This window comes from Callithrix jacchus, chromosome 14 (assembly GCF_049354715.1).
Source record: "Callithrix jacchus isolate 240 chromosome 14, calJac240_pri, whole genome shotgun sequence".
NCBI lineage: Eukaryota > Metazoa > Chordata > Mammalia > Primates > Cebidae > Callithrix > Callithrix jacchus.
Window position 1 is genome coordinate 62676363 of NC_133515.1, and position 21276 is coordinate 62697638.

At 36.7% G+C, this 21276-nt stretch overlaps 1 non-coding gene across 1 annotated transcript; it reads left to right on the plus strand.

The window, feature by feature from the left end:
- The first annotated feature begins 1740 nt into the window (after positions 1-1740).
- LOC118147523 (U6 spliceosomal RNA) lies at positions 1741-1847 on the plus strand. Its single transcript, XR_004733977.1, has one exon. It is a non-coding gene; the product is annotated as a U6 spliceosomal RNA (small nuclear RNA).
- Positions 1848-21276: the final 19429 nt, after the last annotated feature.

A 21276-nucleotide genomic window follows, 5' to 3' on the forward strand; every position in this document is an offset into this window, starting at 1 on the left:
ACTTAGACAAAGTCACTGCCTTTTATGGAACTAAGTTTTCTCTGAAAAACAAGAGGAATTAATTTGACTATCTCCAAATGCAATTTTAGCTCTGAAATATGAAAAATGAATGAAAGGATAGAGTAAATGTCTATTTTCTTATTAAGCCTGTAATATTAGAGGAGACCTCCTGGAATTGAAAATAGTGGTTTTGTAACTCTATAGAGTAACCACTTATTTTTCACAGTAGGTAGTAAACATATGGAACCTATATTCACAAGACCTGTTCTGACTCAAAATTCCAACAGACTGAGAGTTTTAAATAATCATTTCTGCTTTTGATCTTTTGAATCACCATTCTAAATGGCAACTTTTCTACCCTACATTCTGTTAGAGATATTATTAGAAAAGCTAAATCCTGATCTAATCCAGTGAGGCAGTTGTCTTATGCACTATTCCATATTTGTGGCCTGAAAAGCAAAATGTCCTCTTACACATGTGGACTTGAATCCTGTATCTTCAAAAATCCAAAAGTAGGTGAGATTATTCTAATGCTTTAACTTAATGGTTCATCTTGTAATGATTTTACTTTCATTAATCTACTTTCTGAATTGAGTATAAGGAATTCATTGTCATTTGTGACAGGGCAAATGGCTTTATACTATGAATTCTGCCTCAAGTCATTTTATTATCTATGACATAATTCTAGGAAATAAAGATTGCAAAAGTAAAAGATGAGTTGCTATAAAATTTTAGATGTAACATTAATCTGTATGTTAATATTTATTCTTGAAAATGACAATTTACACTCTAAAATGCAAAATTTTACCTTTATTGTGCACATCTGAAAAAATGAGAATTGTGTTGACAAAATGGATGTTATAATTTCTGAAAATTAAGAAGTTATTCTGTTCTAAGCTCTAATATATATTGCGATTTGACCTTAACCATACAGCCTAGTCTCTATATCCTTGATTATATGTGAAAACAAACAAATTTGACCAATACAGAGAAACTAAAGTGTAACAAAGGGCTCATGTGAATACATGCATCTTTCTAAGATCCTTGGAAGAAAAATAACAAAGTGATGATAAGAAATTTTTATTAGTGGAAGCCAAATTTGAAAACACTTTAGAAGGCTGTTCATAGGTCTGTGTTGTATAATATATGCTAAAAAGATATTTCTCAATAAATACTAGTAATGCATATAATTAACTTGGAAATAAGTTTTTCAACTTTACAAGAAAAAGCTTGAATATTTGTTCAAATTCTTTTATAATGATAAGACCAATAAACAAATTTAACATCTAATTATTATAGTTTGATGTTAACATTTTCATAGAAACATAGGTATAGGCAAGGACTTCATGACTAAAACACCAAAAGTAATAACAACAAATCCCAAAATAGACAAATGGGATCTAATTAAACCTAAGAGCTTCTGCACAGCAAAAGAAGCATCATTAGAGTGAACAGGCAATCAAAAGAATGGAAGAAAAGTTTTGCAATCTACCCATCTGACAAAGGGCTAATAACCAGAATCTACAAAGAACTTAAACAAATTTACAAGAAGAAAACAACCCCATCAAAAAGTGGGCAAAGGATATGAACAGACACTTCTCAAAAGAAGGCATTTATGCAGTCAACAAAGATATGAAGAAAAACGCAGCATCACTGGTCTTTAGAGAAATGCAAATCAAAACCACATTGAGATACCACCTCATGCTCGTTAGAATAGCAATCATTAAAAAATCAGGAGAGGTGCTCACTTTGGCAGCACATATACTAAAATTGGAACAATAGAGAAAGGATTAGCATGGCCCCTGCTCAAGGATGACATGCAAATTCGTGAAGTCTTCCATATGAAAAAAAAAAATCAGGAAACAACAGATGCTGGAGAGGATGTGAAGAAATAGGAACGCTTTTACACTGCTGGTGGGAGTGTAAGTTAGTTCAACCATTGTGGAAGACAGTGTGGTTATTCTTCAAGGATCTAGAAATAGACATAGCATTTGACCCAGCAATCCCATTACTGGGTATATAACCAAAGGATTATAAAACATTCAACTATAGAGACACATGCCCATGCATGTTTACTGTGGCACTGTTCACAATAGCAAAGACTCGGAACCAACCCAAATGCCCATCAATGATAGACTGCATAAAGAAAATGTGGCACATACATACCATGGAACACTATGCAGTAATCAAGAATGATGAGTTCATGTCCTTTGCAGGGACATGGATAAAGCTGGAAACCATCATTATCAGCAAACTGACACAAGAACAGAAAACCAAACACTGCATGTTCTCACTCAAAAGTGAGTGTTGAACATGAGAGCACATGGACATAGGGGCCTGTCAGGGGTGCGGGGGTTAGGAAAGGAAAAGCAGTGGTGGGGGATTGGGGAGAGCTAACTAGGAGAAATACCTAATGTAGATGATAGGGGAATGGATGCAGCAAACCACCATAGCACGTGTATATCTATGTAACAAACCTGCATATTCTGCACGTGTACCACAGTACTTAAAGTATAATAATAATAAAATAATAATAGGCCTTTGTTTCTCTACTCTCTTTGATTGTCTCCTTGGGAATGAGTAATGCAAGATGAGAGAAAACGAGGGGTCTGTGGGCAAGACGGTGATGGCGGAAGGAAGGTAGTGGAAGGAAGGTCGGGGGAAGGTGGCTGAAAGGTGGCTGTAGACCCGGACTGGCTAGGAAGAGGCTCTGTGGTAAAAGAATAGCTGAAGGCCTAATGAGAAAACCAGGCACAGGGAAAAGGAAAATGGGGAGCCAAAGACCAAGCAGCTCAGTGAAGAGGAGAAGGAAAGCAAGATGCTCAGGGAATTCAGGCTGCAAAACCATGTCCCAGAGGATGAGGACCTGAAAAGGAAGAAGGTTTCTAGGCCAAACCAGTTGTTGTGGAGGAGAAGGTGAAGGAGAAACTGTAGGCTGCCAAGGCAGAGCCTGTCATCGAGGAGATGGATTTGGCCAACCTCACCCTCTAGAAGCCTGACTGGGACCTAAGAGATGTGGCTGGCTCGCCATCACTTTCAGTTTGGTTTCTGAGCAGTGAAGCCTTGATCCCTAATGTCTGAAACTTCCATGGGTGAGGTAAGCTTCTTCTCTCCTGCGTGGTCTCTACCATTCTTGGTGATCAGGGAAGGGGAAGAGCCAGCAACAATTCTCTGAGTGTGCCTGTGTCTGCCATATGTATGTATTTGAACTTTTAAAAAAATCTCTAGAAATACAGACAAGTAAAGCCCCCTGCGTGGCAGAAATCTGTGAAATATTTCCTAGGTAAAGCAGTAATGTGGGTTTGGGCTCCAAGACAGGGTGGCTTCAGAGGTGTTGCTTAATACAAATAATCCCTATTTAGGGTTAGGCATGTTGAAGCTGGAGGGGTGGGGATGGCACAGGGCTGAGCAAGGTCCAAGTTATGGTCAAGTTCATGGTCAGTGGTGGTCATTGCAAAACCCATGGGTGACAGAGACAGGGTATGAGAGTTCTTTTAAGACTTTCCCTAGGTCTAGGCTTTATGGTAGTCTGAGAGACAGCTGAAGAGGCTTCCATCCTGATTCTGTGTGGACTCCTTCACAGCATAAGAAAAAGAAGAGGCCTGGTGTGGTGGCTCAAGCCTGTAATCCCAGCACTTTGGGAGGCCGAGGCGGGTGGATCATGAGGTCAGGAGATCGAGGCCATCCTGGTCAACATGGTGAAACCCTATCTCTACTAAAAATACAAAAAATTAGCTGGGCATGGTGGCACGTGCCTGTAATCCCAGCTACTCAGGAGGCTGAGGGAGGAGAATTGCCTGAACCCAGGAGGCGGAGGTTGTGGTGAGCCACGATTGCACCATTGCACTCCAGCTTGGGTAACAAGAGTGAAACTCCATCTCAAAAAAAAAAAAAAAAAAAAAAAAAAAAAAAAAGAAGAAGAAGAAACACTGGGCCCTGGCAAGCCCCCATTTGAGGCCACTTCAGATTTGAGGGTCCTGGCACTGCTTTTCCTCACTCTGCCCAGCCTGAGGGAGCCCCTCTGCCTACTGCACCAGTCAGAGCTGCATTGGGCATTGAGCAGTGAGACAAGGCCAGGACTCTGACTCCCCTAATGGTCAGGAAACAAACATGCCGAGAGTTGACAGGACTAAAGCCAGGCTCCCTCTGTACAGTTGGCAGGACTGGAGCTGGGCTTCCTTTCCTAGGAATAAAGGATGAAAAGGCTCTTTGCATTTTCTGAAATTGCTGCTGGAGGCAGAATGCTTGTGTGGCAACAGAAGAAAAACTTGGACAAACTTATTCATCTCAGTTTTCAAATAATTCTCAATGATAGAGTTTTAAGAAAACCGAGCAGCTTAGGACCTACTCAGTGATCCAGGATTCATGAACCCTGGAAGGTTATTTCCAAACATGACGTGTGCCAGTCTATGCTGTGCTTCCTCACCACCAATGAATTTAATGAGCATAGCACCTACCCCTTCCATCAGTGTAACTAGGATCCTGACCCTATCTAGGAGGATGGGACTGTGGGAAATGAGCAACAAAAGAAGAGGGGCATAAATTATGAGACAAGAGCTTCAAATTATAAAATTAAAAAAAATTAAAGAACATAAAGAGAAATGTTTTAGACAGGAAGAAATAAAACATAAAGAGCAAAGGATATAAAAATAACATGGTAGAATCAGATTTGCAAAGACTTCAGGTATCAGAATTACCAGGCATTGAATTTAAATGTTTTAAAACGATTTAAGAACTTTAAGAACTAGGATGTAGAAATAGGAGCAGATTTGTAAAAGAACCAACTGATGTTCTGGAAACATAAAATGCAGCGTCTCCTCTTATCCAGAGTTTCACTTTCTGTGGTTTCAGTTACCTGCATTCAACTGCAGTCTGAAAATATTACACACAATAAGATATTTTGAGAGAGAGAGAGAGAGAGAGAGAGAGAGAGAGAGAGAGAGAGAGAGAGAGAGAGAAAGAGAAAGAGAAACCACGTTCAGAGAACTTATGGTATATGTAAATAATTATTTCATTTTATCAGTAGGCATATTTGTTAATCTACTATGCTGAATTTATAAATTAAACTTTATCATAGTTATGTATATAAAGGAGAAAACATTGTATATGCAGAGATCAGTACTATTCACAGTTTCTGGCAGCCATTGTGTTTCTTGGAACATAATCCTTATGGGTAAGGAGTGACTACTATATTATTGCAATGAAAAACCTTGTATATGTGAATTAGACAAAGCTGAAAAAACAATTAGTCAATAGGAACCTAGATCTGAAGAAGTTTTCCAATATGCAGCCTAGTGTGATAAACATATCAATAATATAAAGCAAAAGGCTGAAGGATACAGAGGACAGAATGAGAAGATTCAACATAGCTTGTGATTGCAGTTCTAGGAGAAAAGAAAAAGAGAGGGTAAGAATGGGGCAGAGACAATATTAAAAGACAATGTCTGATAACCTTCAAGAACTTTTGAAAATCAATCCACAAATTCAAGAAGGTGATTAATTAGATATTTTTACTTTATGAATATTTATTGAACTGTATATATACTGTATAAGTCCATTTTGTGTTGCTATAAAATAATAGTTAAGACTGGGTAATTTTTAAAGAAAAGAGGTTTATTTGGCTAAAGTTTCTTCAGGTTGTACAAGCATAATACCAGCATATGTTTGGCTTCTGGTTAGGTCTCAGGAAGGTTTTACTCAGGCTTTCTACCATAAGTAAATTTTATTAAATGGTTTCCCATAAGGGTGAAATAGGTATATTACATGGAGAACGAGGGAGCAAGAGAGAATGAGAAGGAGGTACCAGCCTCTTTTAAACAAACAGCTCTCACATGAACTAAAAGAGTGAGGTTATCACTTATGACCAAGGGGATGGTACCAAGACATTTATGAGGGATCTATCCCCATGACCCAAACACCTCCCACTAGGCCTGACCTCCAACACTGGGGATTATATTTCCACATGAGATTTGGAGAGGACATATATCAAACATCACATATATTTTATGCACTGTTTGTATGTTTATTTTAGCTCAATAAGCAAATTTATTTTAACATTTTTTACATCTTTTGTATTAATCAATTTCAAAATACAAATTACCCAGTACTCAGAGGCTTAAAATAACAAATACTTATTAATATCTTACAGTTGCTGTGGGTCTGGAATCATTAGTGGCTTAGATTAGTAGGTCTAGCTTAGGGTCACTAGTGAGTTTGTAGTCATCTGAAGGCTGGACTGGGAGTGGAGGATCTGCTTCCAAAATGGCTCACAAACATGGCTGTTTATTGGAGGCCTCTGTGTCTTGTCACATGGACCCCTCCTCAGGGCTTGCTTAAGTGTGCTCATGACCTGACAGCTGGCTTTCCCAGAGTGGTAATACAAGAGAGAAAGCAAGAGAGAACCTTGGCCTGGTTTTGGAAATAATATTCTGCCAAAGTCTGTGGTTAGAATGAAGTCACTATGTCTAACGCACACTCAGAGGGAGAAGAATTAGGTTCTATTTCATGAAGAAAGGACTGTCTAAGAATTTGTAGACTTATTTTAAAATTATCACAAACCTAGCCACATTGTAATAAAATTGCAGAACAAAAGACCAAGAAAAGATCTTAAAATTAGAGAGAAAAGACACATTACCTTTCAAGGAGCAACACAGCAGCAGATGTCTCAACTACAATCAGTGTTAACTGGAATGAAAGAAAATTGTCAACTTACAACTGCATACACAGGGAAAAATATCTTATGTTTTTGGACAAACAAAGCCAGGGATTCTGTCACCAGCAGACTCTTCCTAAAAGAAAATCTATTTTGGGATAATGGCAATGTTCTAAAAGTGACTGTGGTGGTGGTTGCAGAAATCTGCGTATATGCTAAAAGCCACTAAATTGTATGCTTTAAGTGGGTGAATTGTATGGTATGTATAAAGCTTTCTTTTTTACAAAATAAACATTCTCCTTTAGAAAATAATACAAATAGTTTTTTTTTTTCTCCATAAGGCCGTTTTGAAAAATACTGACAAAGTTTCCACTTAAGAAATCTCTTGGTTAATCTTACTAACAAAAGAACACTCTCATATTATTTTTATACCATTATGTATGTGTACATATATGGTTAATGCTGTTTATATACTTATAGTAATACAATTATTTTTCCAGTAACTGACAGTTTTTCAAAAGTTCTAAAAGTCATTACTAGAGACAAAACTCTTTAATACTTCAGGGAATTCAAAAATTTCCTGAAATATAACTAAGGCCCAAGACTTTGAATCTTTTACTGAACAGCCTTATGGTAACTTAGCTACTGTTCGCAGGACATGATCCTAGCTAACATTAATACCAGTCTAAGAAGAAAGCACTTTTCACTGAGTGACAACAAAGGTTAAAGAATAAAATTTGTTTAATAAAATTTATTTAAATATACAGAGTTGGAAATTAAATATGTTCTATTAAATACTCTTTTGCATTATACTTTCTTGAGTTTACTGTGATGCTTTCCTACTATTTTTTTTTGTACTTGTGAGATAATTAGGATAAGTCTAGAATTTTGCCTTAGACACAAACATGCCTTTTTTTGGAAATTATTTAGAGGGTAGATTGTACAGGAGATTGTCTCCCATAATTTCAATGTAAATAAAATCTCATTTTTCAATCTTTTTAAGATAAATATATTTAAAAATTGAAATTTGTATATTTACATAGATTATTTTATTTTATCCTAAAAAATTAACTTAACTACTATCCCTTGAATACTTACATTCTATCATCTTACAGTAACTGTAGTGAGAGTTTTACTATCTAGGCTCAGAAACAGAAAATAAATACTTTTCAGTAATTTTACTCATTATAGAATTATATATACTATACATAAATCTGGAGTACAATTATGTTTAGGAAACATCTAATAGTTGCATTGAATCTGATCATTTTTGATGAGTAACTTGCCATGTCAATAAAATATTGCAGTCTTTGTTAATAACTCTCTCTGGAAAACAAAATTAATGACATCTAAGAATATTAATACAACTTTTCAGGGGAATTAATTTACTCCCTGTGAGTCACCTAGGCACTGCAAATGTGGCAGATTTCTATAAAGCTGGGGCCTTAAGAGTACTATAAAGTCCACCAAACCATCTTTGCTAGTTGAAGCTGCTCTTTTACCCTGCCTGGGGAGGTTAGCCCTACCTTCCTGAAAAATCTGTAATGATCTCTCCTAAAATATTAATACCTGTATTGCAAGGCACTGCCTGATTCTCATCGGGACCTATCCCACAATCTCTCCTTGCTTCTACACCTATTCCCAGGCTCATTCTTGAGCAGGCCCAACTGTGATCCATAAGGAGATGGAAAAACTAGCCAAATTATTATTTTATTTTGCTGCTTTACAGTGACACAAACCTAGAGAATCACGTGGAAATACATCTTACAATCAATGGATCAAATAGAAGAATATGAAAATGGATTACATCAAATTTGTTTATATGGGTTTACTAAGCAGGGATTTTAGATACAGCATTTTAGAAGACACGGATAGGCATGGTCCTAACAATTTGCTCTTTGGTTGACTAAAATATAGACCAGAAGGTGGCCTACATTAAGTAGAGATTAAATACCAAAATTGTCTTGGTGTACTACAGAGGAAACTACCTGAAAGCTTATGGAGATTTAAATAATAGAGTATATTTATTATGTAAGACCTGCCTCCATATTCTGTAGATTTCAGAAGACACTCTTTTAATCATAGCTGCAAGAAATAAATTTAGAAGCGGAACTCCAAAATGTTAGATGAGCTTTATTTCTTTCTCCCCACCCAGCCCCCTTTCTTTTTTTCTTCTTCTTTCTTTCTGAATGGATCAGAATGACAGGGGGATTGATGGCATCAAACTGATATCCATAAGTTCAATGGAAACAATGGATTCCCATGGAAGTAGGGGCCAAGTGGTGTCAATCATCTAAGACATTGGTAGATTGTAGGAGAGGTAGATGTAGTTACTGTAATGGAGTGTTTATTATAATGGAGAGTGGAACCAAAGTGATATTAGAACAGTTTGACTTTCAAGTTTTTTTGGCATTAGTTAGTTCATCATATCTTTATAACCAAAACAGATAGCCTACTGAAGTCTTACTTTGTCTATATAAGCAGAAGAGCTCTAGGACTAGAGAACAGAAGTCTGACTTGAACCACCAAAACAGAAAGACATAGCTCCTCTATGAAGTTAAGAATTGAACCAGTTCAAGACCCTGAGCCCCATGAATGAAGTTCAATCACCTTAAGGAAATGTACACTCTAATCTTTCCCAGGTGACTGTGCATTCAGAAAGGAAAAATTCAGATGGGGAGAGTAACTAAACACATTGACCCAAGTATGTGGGGACATAAACCTTCACTGTGGTTCCACAGGGTAGGAGCTTACAGAGATCAGATAATCAGTGGAACTTTGGCTTAGTTTGGTATCACAGTGTATGTAGTGGTTGGACAAAACCACCCTGTGATTATTACTTCAATTCCAGAATGTACAATTTGAATAAACATACTCAGCAATGACAGAATTCTCATATTATTTCTTTGACCCATGAAATGAAGACTATTATGGTAGGAGAAGCCAAATGCAAACCACTAGAAGAGCATTCATCTATGTAGTAGATCAAAAGTAATGCTGCATCCTTGGAGCAAAGCAGACCAACAGTAATGCTACCTCATACCATTCGGCATTTGGAGGATGCAGAGATAGTGATTTTTACTATATCCCCTTTAACTCAACTTCTGACTTTGGCAAAGAATAAATGAATCAAGAAAAAAAGTACTAAATTGTTATAAAAGTCAAATAGTTATTCTAATTGCAACCGTTATTCAAATTATAGTATCCTTGAAAAAAAATCAACAAATTCTCTAGTACATGGCTATTAATCTCACAAACACTTACATTTTCTATGTACTTGAGAATAAAAAGCACGTGGAACAATTTGCTTTCAAAAGACAAGGCCTGTAATATACATTCACAATGTTATTTAGGGGGAATGTATCCTTTCCAGCTCTATGACATGTCTACTTAGCAGGGAATTGTCTTTTCCCTAAGCAGGATATAAAGCTGGTCCATGTCATTGATTATATCACACCAATGAACCAATTGAGAAGGAAGTTGAAATTTACTGAAGATAGACACATTGGGAAGACAGTTATGGGTAATGGGTAGGAAATAAAACCACGCAAAATCTGAGGGCCTACTATCTCAGAGAAATTTTTAGGATTCAAATGATGTGAGGGTGTTTTTTCCTCTTTCTTTGTTTTTATTATCTATCACATAAAAGACATAACATTAAAGCCGGGCACGGTGGCTCACGCCTGTAATCCCAACACTTTGAGACACCAAAGCGGGCGGATCACCTGAGGTTGGGAGTTCAAGACTAGCTTGACCAACATGGAGAAACCCAGTCTCTACTAAAAATACAAGAAGTTAGCCAGGCATGGTGGTGTGTGCCTGTAATCCAAGCTACACAGCAGACTGAGGCAGGAGAATCACTTGAACCCAGGTGACAGAGGTTGCGGAAAGCCAAGATAGCACCATCACACTCCAGCCTGGGCAACAAGAGCGAAACTCCATCTCAAACAAACAAACAAAAAAGTCACAACATTTAATAAAAATATGAGAGAGAACACTATATAAACAAAAAAAAATCTAAAAAGGAAATATATTTACTGTAGTTATGAATAAAGATACCATGTGACTATTATTGCAAATTCCATACATCCCATTTTAGTGCTATGCTTAAGTTTAGCCAGACTTTAAAATAATGTAAGTAAAAGCTAACTTTTGAGAAGCAAAAGAGTACAAAGGTTTTTCTAAAATATCTAAATGTCATTACCTAATAAATTAGTCATCATAACTCCAACTGAATGAAAATGTCTGTAATATGAATGCACTCTTGCAATATTTTAAATGAATCATACAATGAGAATGTTATACTGAGTGTAGCCAAATACGAATTCTATTATTAAATGTGCTTTACTCTTTAAATTCAATGTTAGAAACACATGACAGTTTAATAGCCTCTGTTCTTAGTTATAACAATTAAGCATATAAAAAAAGAAGTAATTTGTATAATGGCACATGATTATCTTCCATCTTTCCTTAATCTACATAGCTTCTCAATAAGCTGCTGTAAAAAGTACAAACAAGATACTAAATTACATAAATTGTATATGCAAAGCAATCTGAGTTACAGGAAAGATAGAATTGTAATAATAGTCTCCTTTTATGAATAAAAATGATCGATATAAATATGACTCTAAATTTAACAATTGTCAAAAATCACCACTACCAAATTTGTGATGCTAAATCTTGCCAAATCTTATATTATCTTCAAAAAGACCTTTAAAAGCTATCTTCTGGGATGTCAAGTGATCTAATTAATTCAGTGTGGTTTTAGTTTTCCTATTCCTGTTTTCATTTTGAATTCTTTTTAATTTTAAGGACTTTCTCGTCAAGAGGTAAAAAATAAAAAGTGAAAAAAAATTGATTCTTTTTTTGTACCATAATGGTGGAAAGTGTACTAAATTGTCCAAGAGGGCTTTATAAAATATAAATTTATTTAAGTAATTGTATTGGTGTTTGCATTTTTGAAATATGAGCCATAAGTAAAGACCTTTGTCTCACCCATCATTCCTCAGAGGTATCAGTGTTAGCATTCTAGTATGAAAATGTCTACTACTTTTGTATTGATACAATAAGCATATGTATAAATGTTTTCTCCCAGAACTAAGGTTTGTATCATCAATGTCATTTTCTTCTCAGTTAATCACATATCGTATAAATATTTTCACATCTATATATTTCTATTTTTTATTCTTAGTGATATTTTGAATATTTTTACTTTGTAATAACAGCTAACAGTGATTTTTGTTCTATTAGTTGGTGCAAAATTAATTGCAGTTTTGCCTTTATTTTCAATGGCAAAACCTGCAGTTATTTTTGCCTCCACCTAATATATGCTGTTGAAAGAATTTGATGAAAAAATTTAGTGGATTTGGTGGACTGGTATTTAACATCCACTTGGATATCATTGTAATGATCTCCATAGTCTGGATAGCAAAACATCTTGTTTTCAGACTCACACGCTCTGGTCAGATGTCCTGTGTGAAATGTGAAAGCCCTTTGGTCACCGTGTTTCTGGCTTTGATGTTGCAACTTCCATATTAATTACTCACAGCTTTTTATTGTAGGAAAGTGGTAAGTGCACACAATTTACAACATGTCTTATGCAAGTTCCCATGTAAGTTCTGCCACCTATTACTTCTGTGTCTTTAAATGTACTAATTCACGTTTTGGTGTTTCATTACAGGGGAAGATAATACTACCTTGGGGGAGTATTATAAATGTTATTGTAAAATATTTTGCATAATATCTGAAACAAAGTTATTCTCGACTACTCTAAGACAATTGAGAAAATTTGGAAATATGTAATCTATGTTTCTGGTTTCAACTTTTTAGCCTCAGACAAAAGACAGTTGGTTCAAATTTACTATGCAAGGGCATGCAATACAATTTTTAGTTCAAGTCTATGTATTTCGCATAAGAAAATAAATCATAACTAATGGGTGTCCTTATTTTTGGCAGTCTTATTTTTGGAAGACTTTTCTCTAATCCCTGTAGTTAGAGAAAGCTTCAATAAATTTCAGTATTTTTTTGCTCTGAGGAAGAATATCTATCTTCTGTTCCTGATCCCATGGAAAAGACTTAGCGGGTGGTAATTCTCTCTTCTGGAACCAAAAATATTGCTCTTTCAGTCAAGAAGTAGCAATATTGTACATGCCACAAATAGTTTTATGCTTCAGTAAATGTTTGATGAATGTTTCTTGACAGTATTGATAATTATTAACTAGACTTACCACTTTTCAGGAGAATATCTTGTAGTTAAATATTTCTCGGCTCAAATGGTGTTATTTCTTATAAATAGTAATATTTTACTTTGGAGAGACATTTTGGTTTTGCTTGCTTTTAGAAAACTGATGATTATGCTATTATTCACATAAATTTTCAAAATATTCTATAAGAATGTTTTAAAGAGAATATATTTTTTCTCAAACTTTTAAAAAATTTTAAATTCTGGAATACATGTGCAGAATGTGCAGTTGCGTTACATAGGCATACATGTGACATGGTGGTTTGCTGAACCAATTGACCCATCCTCTAAATTCTATCCCCTCACTCGCAATCTCCCAACAGATCCTGGTGTGTGTTGCTCCCCTCCCTGTGTCTATGTGTCCTCATTGTTCAACTCCCACTTAAGAGTGAGAACGTATAGTGTTTGGTTTTTTTGTTCCTGTGTTACTTTGCTGAGGATGATGGCTTCCAGCTTCATCCATGTCCCTACAAAAGCCATGATCTCATTCATTTTTCTGGCTGCATAGTATTCCATGGTGTATATGTACCACATATGCTTTATCCAGTCTATCATTGATGGGCACTTGAGCTAGTTCCATGACTTTGCTATTGTAAATAGTGCTGCAATAAACATATGGGTGCATGTGTCTTTATAGTAGAATGATTTATATTCCTTTGGGTGTATACCCAGTAATGGGATTCCTGGGTCAAATGGTATTTCTGGTTCTAGATCCTTAAGGAATTGCCACACTGTCTTTCACAATTGTTGAAGTAATTACATTCCCACCAACAGTGTAAAAGTGTTGCTGTTTCTCCACAGCCTTGCCAGCATCTATTGATTCTTTACTTTTTAATAATTGCCATTCTGACTGGCATGAGATAATATCTCATTGTGGTTTTGATTTGCATTTCTCTAATGATAAGCGATGTTTAGGTTTTTATTCCTGTGTTTGTTGGCCACATGAATGTCTTCTTTTGAGAAGTGTCTGTTCATATATTTTGCCCACTCTTTGATGGGGTTGTTTGTTTTTTTCTTGTATATTTATCTAAGTTCCTTGTAAATTCTGGATATTAGACCTTTGCCTGGATAGACTGCAAAAATGTTCTCCCATTTTCTAAATATAAAATCATGTTGCCTGTTCACTCTGATGATAATTTCTTTTGGAGTGAGGAAGCTCTTTAGTTTAGTTAGATATAATTTGTCAATTTTGGCTTTTCTTGCAATTCCTTTTGGTGTTTTAGTCATGAAGTCTTTGCCCATGCCTATATCCTGGATGGTATTGCCTAGGTTTTCCTTTAGGGTTTTTATTGTTTGGGGTTTTACATTTAAGTTAATCCACCTTTAATTAATTTTTGTATAAGGTTTAATAAAGGCATCCAGTTGTAGTTTTCTGCATAAGGCTGGCCAGTTGTTCCAGCACCATTTATTGAATAGGAGATCTTTTCCTCTTTGCCTGTTTTTGTCAGGTTTGTTGAAGATGGTTGAAGATGTGTGGTGTTATTTCTGAGGACTCTGTTCTGTTCCACCATATGCCTGTTTTGGTACCAGTCGCATGTTGTTTTGGTTGCTGTAGATGTCAATGATAGTTTGATGGGAATAGCATTAAATCTATAAATTATTTGAGCAGTACGGCTATTTTCACAATATTGATTCTTTCTATCCATAAGAATGGAATTTTTTTTTATTTGTTTGTGTCCTCCCTTATTTCCTCAAGCAGTGGTTTGTAGTTCTCCTTGAAGAGGTCTTTCACATATTTGGAAGCTCTATTTCTAGGTATGCTATTCTCTTGGTAGCAATTGTAAATGGGAGAGTTCATTCATGATTTGGCTTTCTGCTTGTCTATTGTTGGTGTAAAAAAGTGCCTGTGAGTTTTGCACACTGATTTTGTATCCTGAGACTGTGCTGAAGTTGCTTATCAGTTTGAGGAGTTTTAGGGCTAAGATGATGGGGTTTTCTAAATATAAAATCATGTTGCCTGAAAACAGATAATTTGACCTTCTCTTTTTCTATTTGAGTACCCTTTGTTTCTCTCTCTTGCCTAATTGTCTTGGCCAGAACTTCCAGTATTATGTTGAGTAGAAACAGGGAGAGAGGGCATTGTTGTCTTGTGCTGGTTTTCAAAGGGAATTCTTCCAGCTTTTGCCTATTCAATGTGATATTGACTGTGAGTGTCAAAAATAGCTCTTATTTTAAAATATGTTCCATCAATGCTTAGTTTATTGAGAGTTTTTAACATGATGGGATGTTGAATTTTATCAAAGACCTTTGTGCATCTATAAGATAATCATGTTGTTTTTCTCTTTGGTTCTGTTTATGTGATAGATTACATTGATTGATTTGCATAAGTTGAACCAGCCTTGCATCCCAGGGATGAAGCCAACTTGCTCGTGATAGATTAGGTGTTTGATGTGCTGCTGGATATGCTTTGGCAGTATTTTATATTAAAAATTTTCACATCGATGTTCATCAGGGATATATTGGCTTGAATTTTTTTCTTGTTATATCTCTTCCAGGTTTTGGTATCAGGATGATTCTGGCTTCATAAAATCGATGTGGAGGAGTCCTTCCCTTTCAATTGTTTGCAGTAATTTCAGAAGGAATGATACCAGCCCGTTTTTGTACCTCTGATAGAATTCAGCTGTGAATTTGTCTGGTCCTGGGCTTCTTTTGATGGTAGGTTATTAATTACTGCCTCAGTTTTTATAACTTGTTATTGGTCTATTCAAGGATTTGGCTTCTTCCTGGTTTAGACTTGAGAGGGTGTATGTGTCCAGGAATTTATCCATTTCTTCTTGATGTTCTAGTTTATTGGCATAGAGGTGTTTACAGGATTCTCTGATGGTAGTTCGTATTTCTCTTGGGTCAGTGATGATCTCCCCTTTATGCTTTTTTACTGTGTCTATCTGATTCTTCTCACTTTTCTTCTTCATTAGTCTAGTTAACTGTCTATCTATTTTGTTATTTTTTTCTGAAAACCAGCTCCTGGATTAACTGATTTTTTTGGAGGGATTTTTATGCCTCTATCTCCTTCAATTCTGCTCTGCTCTTAGTTATTTCTTGTCTTCTGTTAGCTTTTGGATTAGTTTGCTGTTGCCTCTCTAGCTCTTTTAATTGTGATGTTAGGGTGTCAATTTAAGATCTTTCTTTCTGATGTGGACATTTAGTGCTATAAAGTTCCCTTTTAACACTGATTTAGCTGTGTCCCAGAGATTCTGCTACTTTGTCTCTTTGTTCTCATTGGTTTCAAATAACTTCTTGATTTCTGCCTTAATTTCATTATTTACCCAGGTGTCATTTGGGAGCAGGTTGTTCAATTTTCTCTTAATTGTGTGTTTTTTGAGTGAGTTTCTTCATCCTGCGTTCTAATTTGATTGCACTGTGGTCTGAGAGACTGTGTATTATGAACATTATTTTACACTATTTACAGAATAATATAAATTATTTTGTATATGTCTATATGTTTTCTATATGTCTATTAGGTCTACTTGAACCAGAGCTGAGTTCAAGTTCTGAATATCCTTATTAATTTTCTGTCTTGTTGATCTGTCCAGTATTGACAGTGGGGGTATTAAAATCCCCCACTATTATTGTGTGGGAGTCTAAGTCTCTTTGTATATGTATAAGAACTTGTTTTATGAATCTGAGTGGTCCTGTATTTGGTGCATGTATATTTAAAATAGCTTGCTCTTTTTGTTCAGTTGCTGCCTTTACCATTATGTAACACCCTTCTTTGTCTTTTTCTATCTTTGTTGTATAAAGTCTGTTTGGTCAGAGACTAGAACTGCAAACCATGCGTTTTTTTCCCCTCTCCACTGGCTTGGTAAATTTTCCTTCATCCCTTTATTTTGAGCCTATGTGTTTCTTTGCCTGTGAGATGGGTCTCCTGAATATAGCATACCAGTGGGTCTTGACTCTTTATCCAGTTACCAACCTGTGTCTTATAATTGGGGCACTTACATTTACATTTAAGGTTAGTATTGTTATGTTTGAATTTGATCCCGTCATCATTATGCTATCTTGGGATTTTGCACACTAGCTGATGTAGTTTCTTCATTGTGTCATTGGTCTTCATATTTTGGTGTATTTTTGCAGTGGCCAGTGATGGTTTTTTATTTCTATATTTTGTGCTTCTTTCAATGTCTCTTGCAAAGCTGGCCTGGTAAAATCCTTCAGCATTTGCTTGTCTGGAAAAAAATATTTCTTATTTGCTTATGAAACTTACTTTGGTTGGATATAAAATTCTGAATTGAAAATTCTTTTCTTTAAGAATGCTATCGACCCCCGGTCTCTTTTGGCTGAGAGGTCTGCTGTTAGTCTAATGGATTTTCCTTTAGAGCTGACCTTGTCTTTCTCTCTAGCTGCTCTTAACATTTCTTACTTCATTTCAACCTTGGAGAATCTGATGGTTATGTGTCTTGGGGTTGATTTTCTCTTGGACTATTAGTGGTGTTCTCTATGTTTCCTGAATTTGCATCTTGACCTGTCTTGCTAGGTTGGGGAAGTTCTCCTGGATAATATCCTAAAGTGTGATTTTCAGTTGGTTTCCATTCTCCCCATCTCCTTCAGGCACTCCAACCAATTGCAAATTTGGTCTTTTTACAAAGCGCCACATTTCTTGGGAGCTTTGTTTATCCCTTTTATCTTTTTTCTCTAGTCTTCTCTGTATGCTTTATTTCACCAAGCTGGTTTTCAAACTCTGATATCCTTTCTTCTGCCTGCTTGATTTGGCTATTGATACTTGTGTATGCTTCACAAAGTTCTTGTGCTATGCTCTTCAGCTACATCAGGTCATTTATGTACCTCTCTAAACTGGTTGTTCTAGTTAGTAGCTTCTCCAACTGTTTATCAAGGTTCTTAGCTTCTTTGCATTGGGTTAGAACATACTCCTTTAGCTCAGTGTAGTATTTTATTACCCATCTTCTGAATCCTACTGTCAATTTCTCCATCTCACCGTCCATCCAGTTTTGTTCCCTTGCTGGAGAGACATTGTGATCATATGGAGGAGAAGAGACTCTGGCCTTTTGGGTTTTTGGCATTTTTTTCACTGATTCTTTTTCATCTTTATTAACTTGTATAGTTTTTATCTATGGGGCTGCTGAAGCTTGGATAGGTTTTTTGTGGGGATTTTTTTTGTTGTGGTTGATGATGTTATCGTTGTTGCTCTCTGTTTATTTTTCTTACAATAGTTATGTCCCTCTTGTAGGGCTGCTGTGATTTGCTGGGGGTTCACTTAAGGTCCTATTTATCTGATTCTCTCCTATGGCACGAGATGTCACTCAAGGAAGGTGGAAAACAGATAGATGAATGCCTCTTCCTTTTTCTGGGATCTCTTACCTCAAGGGGCACCAATCTGATGCCAATAGGATCATTCCTACATAAGGTGTCTTACAACCCCTGTTGGAGGGTCTCGTCCCCTGAGTGGTACCAGGAAAAGGACCTGTTTAATGAAGCACTTTCTCTGTCCCTTGATGGAGGGGGTGTACTTCACTGGAGGGAAACCCACTCATCTGGGCTGCCCAGATTCCTCAGAACTACCAGGAGGAATGGCTAAGTCTGCTGATCCACAGAGATGGTGGCCACCCCTTCACCTAGTGGCTCAGGCCCAGGGACACCTGGGTTCTGTCCCTGAGCCTCTGGAAGGAGTTACTGGAGTTCCTGTGGGGAAGCCTCACCCAGTGAGGAAAGATGAGTCAGGGTCAGGCCTGAAGAGGCACTCTGGCCACAGTCTGCTACAGCTGGTGTTTTGGGCTCTCAGAGACAAGTCTTAGGTCCAAGTCTTCCAGCCTCCATGACTACTCCAGGGGAAAAGCAGTGTGGTCTTGTGCTATAGAGTTGGCTGCAACCCTCTCCCTGCCCAGAGTGATTAGAGTATTAGGCAGTTGTGAGTCTCAGTACAGGCTGCTGCCCCTCCCCCAAGGTGCTCAAAGACAGCAGGCAGCTGCAGCTGTGGTGCTGGTTGTCCTCCTCCCAGGAGCTTGGGGGATTCTAGCTGAAAGGCTGTTGAGAATCTGAAAGTCTCTGGGGTTGGGATGATAGGCCCTGCTGGCATTGTTTTGTGAGTGAGATCAGATCTGTGGGTTGCACAGTTCAGTGGAAAAAGGGGATGGGTAGCACTCTCACTCACTGCCTCCCTTAGCTGGGGGATGGGAGCTGCCTAGCCCCATATGGCTCTCAGGTGGGCTGCTGCACCCCACTGCTCTTCCTTGATCTCAGTGGATCGTGCCAGCCTCCTAATCAGTTCTGATGAGAACCTGGATACTTTGATTATCCAGGTAGCCAGGTATCACTGCAGAGGTGAAGGATTCACATGCTTATTATGTTTTTTTTCCATGGGCACCTCTGAACGTGGCTGTTTCTAGTGAGTCATCTTGGCCTTGCCCCCCAAAAACAATTTTTATAATCCTATCCTAATATATAAGGACAAATCTTTAGCATCCAGCGATTTCCCTTCTGGGTATTTAACCCTATAAAATAAACTCAGTACATCAAAGAGCTATCTGCACTCCCAGGTTCATTGCAGCTTTATTCACAATAGACAAGATATGGAATCAACCTAAGTGTTCACTGAGGGATGGATGAATCAATAAAGATTCTACTCATATTTGCAATAGAATATTTTCTAGCCATATAAAAGAAAGAAATCCTATCATATGCCACAATATGAATGAAACTTGAGGACATCATAATAAGTAAAACTGCCTAGTCACAGGAGGACAAATATTGCATTGATTATGCTTACATAAATTATCTAAAGTAGTTGAACTCATGGAAGCAGAAGGTAGAATGGTGGTTATCAGTGACTGGATGACAGAGGAAATGGAAAGTTGCTGTTTCATAGCAGAGTGTTTCAGTCACGTGAGGTGAAAAAGTTCTAGAGATCTGTTATAACTGTAAGCATTGGGCTTAAAGTTAGCAATACTAGATGTACAAATTAAAAATTTATTAAGAGGGGAGAGCTCACATTATACGTTTTTCACCAAAACAAAATAAATATTCTAAAAGTATAATGTTACCTAAGAAGTTAGTATTATATCAATTTGATAGGTTCACACCTGTAATCCCAGCACTTTCTGAGAGTAAGGCAGGCAGATCACGAGGTCAGGAGTTCAAGACCAGCCTGACCAACATGGTGAAACCCCATCTCTATTTAAAATACAAAAAAAATAGCCAGGCGTGGTGGCATGCGCCTGTAATCCTAGCTAGTCAGGAGGCTGAGGCAGGAGAATCACTTGAACCCAGGAGGTAGAGGTTGAAATGAGCTGAGATTGTGCCACTGCACTCTAGCCTGGGCAACAGAATGAGACTCCATCTCAAAAAACAAAAAATTAAATGGCATACACAGTATGTTATGCTAAGTATTACGTACTTCTATAAACAAGGTCCTTATATATAAAGTAACATTATACTAAGTATCTTTTCATCATACTGGTCAATGCTCTATTTCTATAAGGAGTTCCCAGTACTGTCTCCAAAGGACAAAGGTAAAATTACAGAGTATTTTAAGTTTTGGACTGGCCAAGGCCTTAATGAAGTTGAGTATAGTTTATGTTTCTGTTAAGGTTATTATAGAAGACAATGCTGAATAATGTAACAAGAATGTTTGGAGTAGAATGTAATAATAATGTTTATAACAGAGATATAAAAATGCTAATTTAGTTTTATTTGAATCAGAAAATAATGTGCTATATCAAGTCTGTATTTTCCCTGTTTTCATGTATTTGAAATAGTCATTTGAATTTCAAGTTGCATACTGTTAATGATCAGGAAAGTACTAATTGAACACAGGATGAATGAGGTGTCCACAAACAGGAAGTTTTGGAAGTAAAAAGCAAAATCAAAAACAGAATTTTTGGCATTTACTTACATCCAAAGCTGTCAGATGGCAAGAGCAATGATGTAAGAGGCAAAGTTGAGCAGAGAGAGGTATCTTGTGGCACTGCAGAGGTAGTTCTGGTCAGAAATCTGTCATTTTGCCGAATCATGAAATTGTTTCATGATGAAGTTCAACATCAATTAGAGGTTAAATGGAAATTGGCCATTTTGCATTTCCTCTAGCAACTTATTGTTTAACCTGCACACTCGTGTAGATGCACCAGGAGTGGGCTTTTCATAGATTAAATGATAAAGAGATGAGAAAGAAAAACTTCAGCTGAATTTTACCTAAAATTTCCAGCTACATTCCAACTTAGAAAATTAAATAATGCATTTAATTATATTGATTATTGATACTTTAACTGATAAGCCTTTTTAAAACATATACCACATGTACAACACTATATTAGGAGTCATGAGAGAGAAAAAGAATTGTAAGACCTTATTCTGGACCCAAATGTGTTTATAATCTAGTTATAGCTATAGGAAATGTGAGGACTTACATGTTATGAGAGCATTACAAGAATAC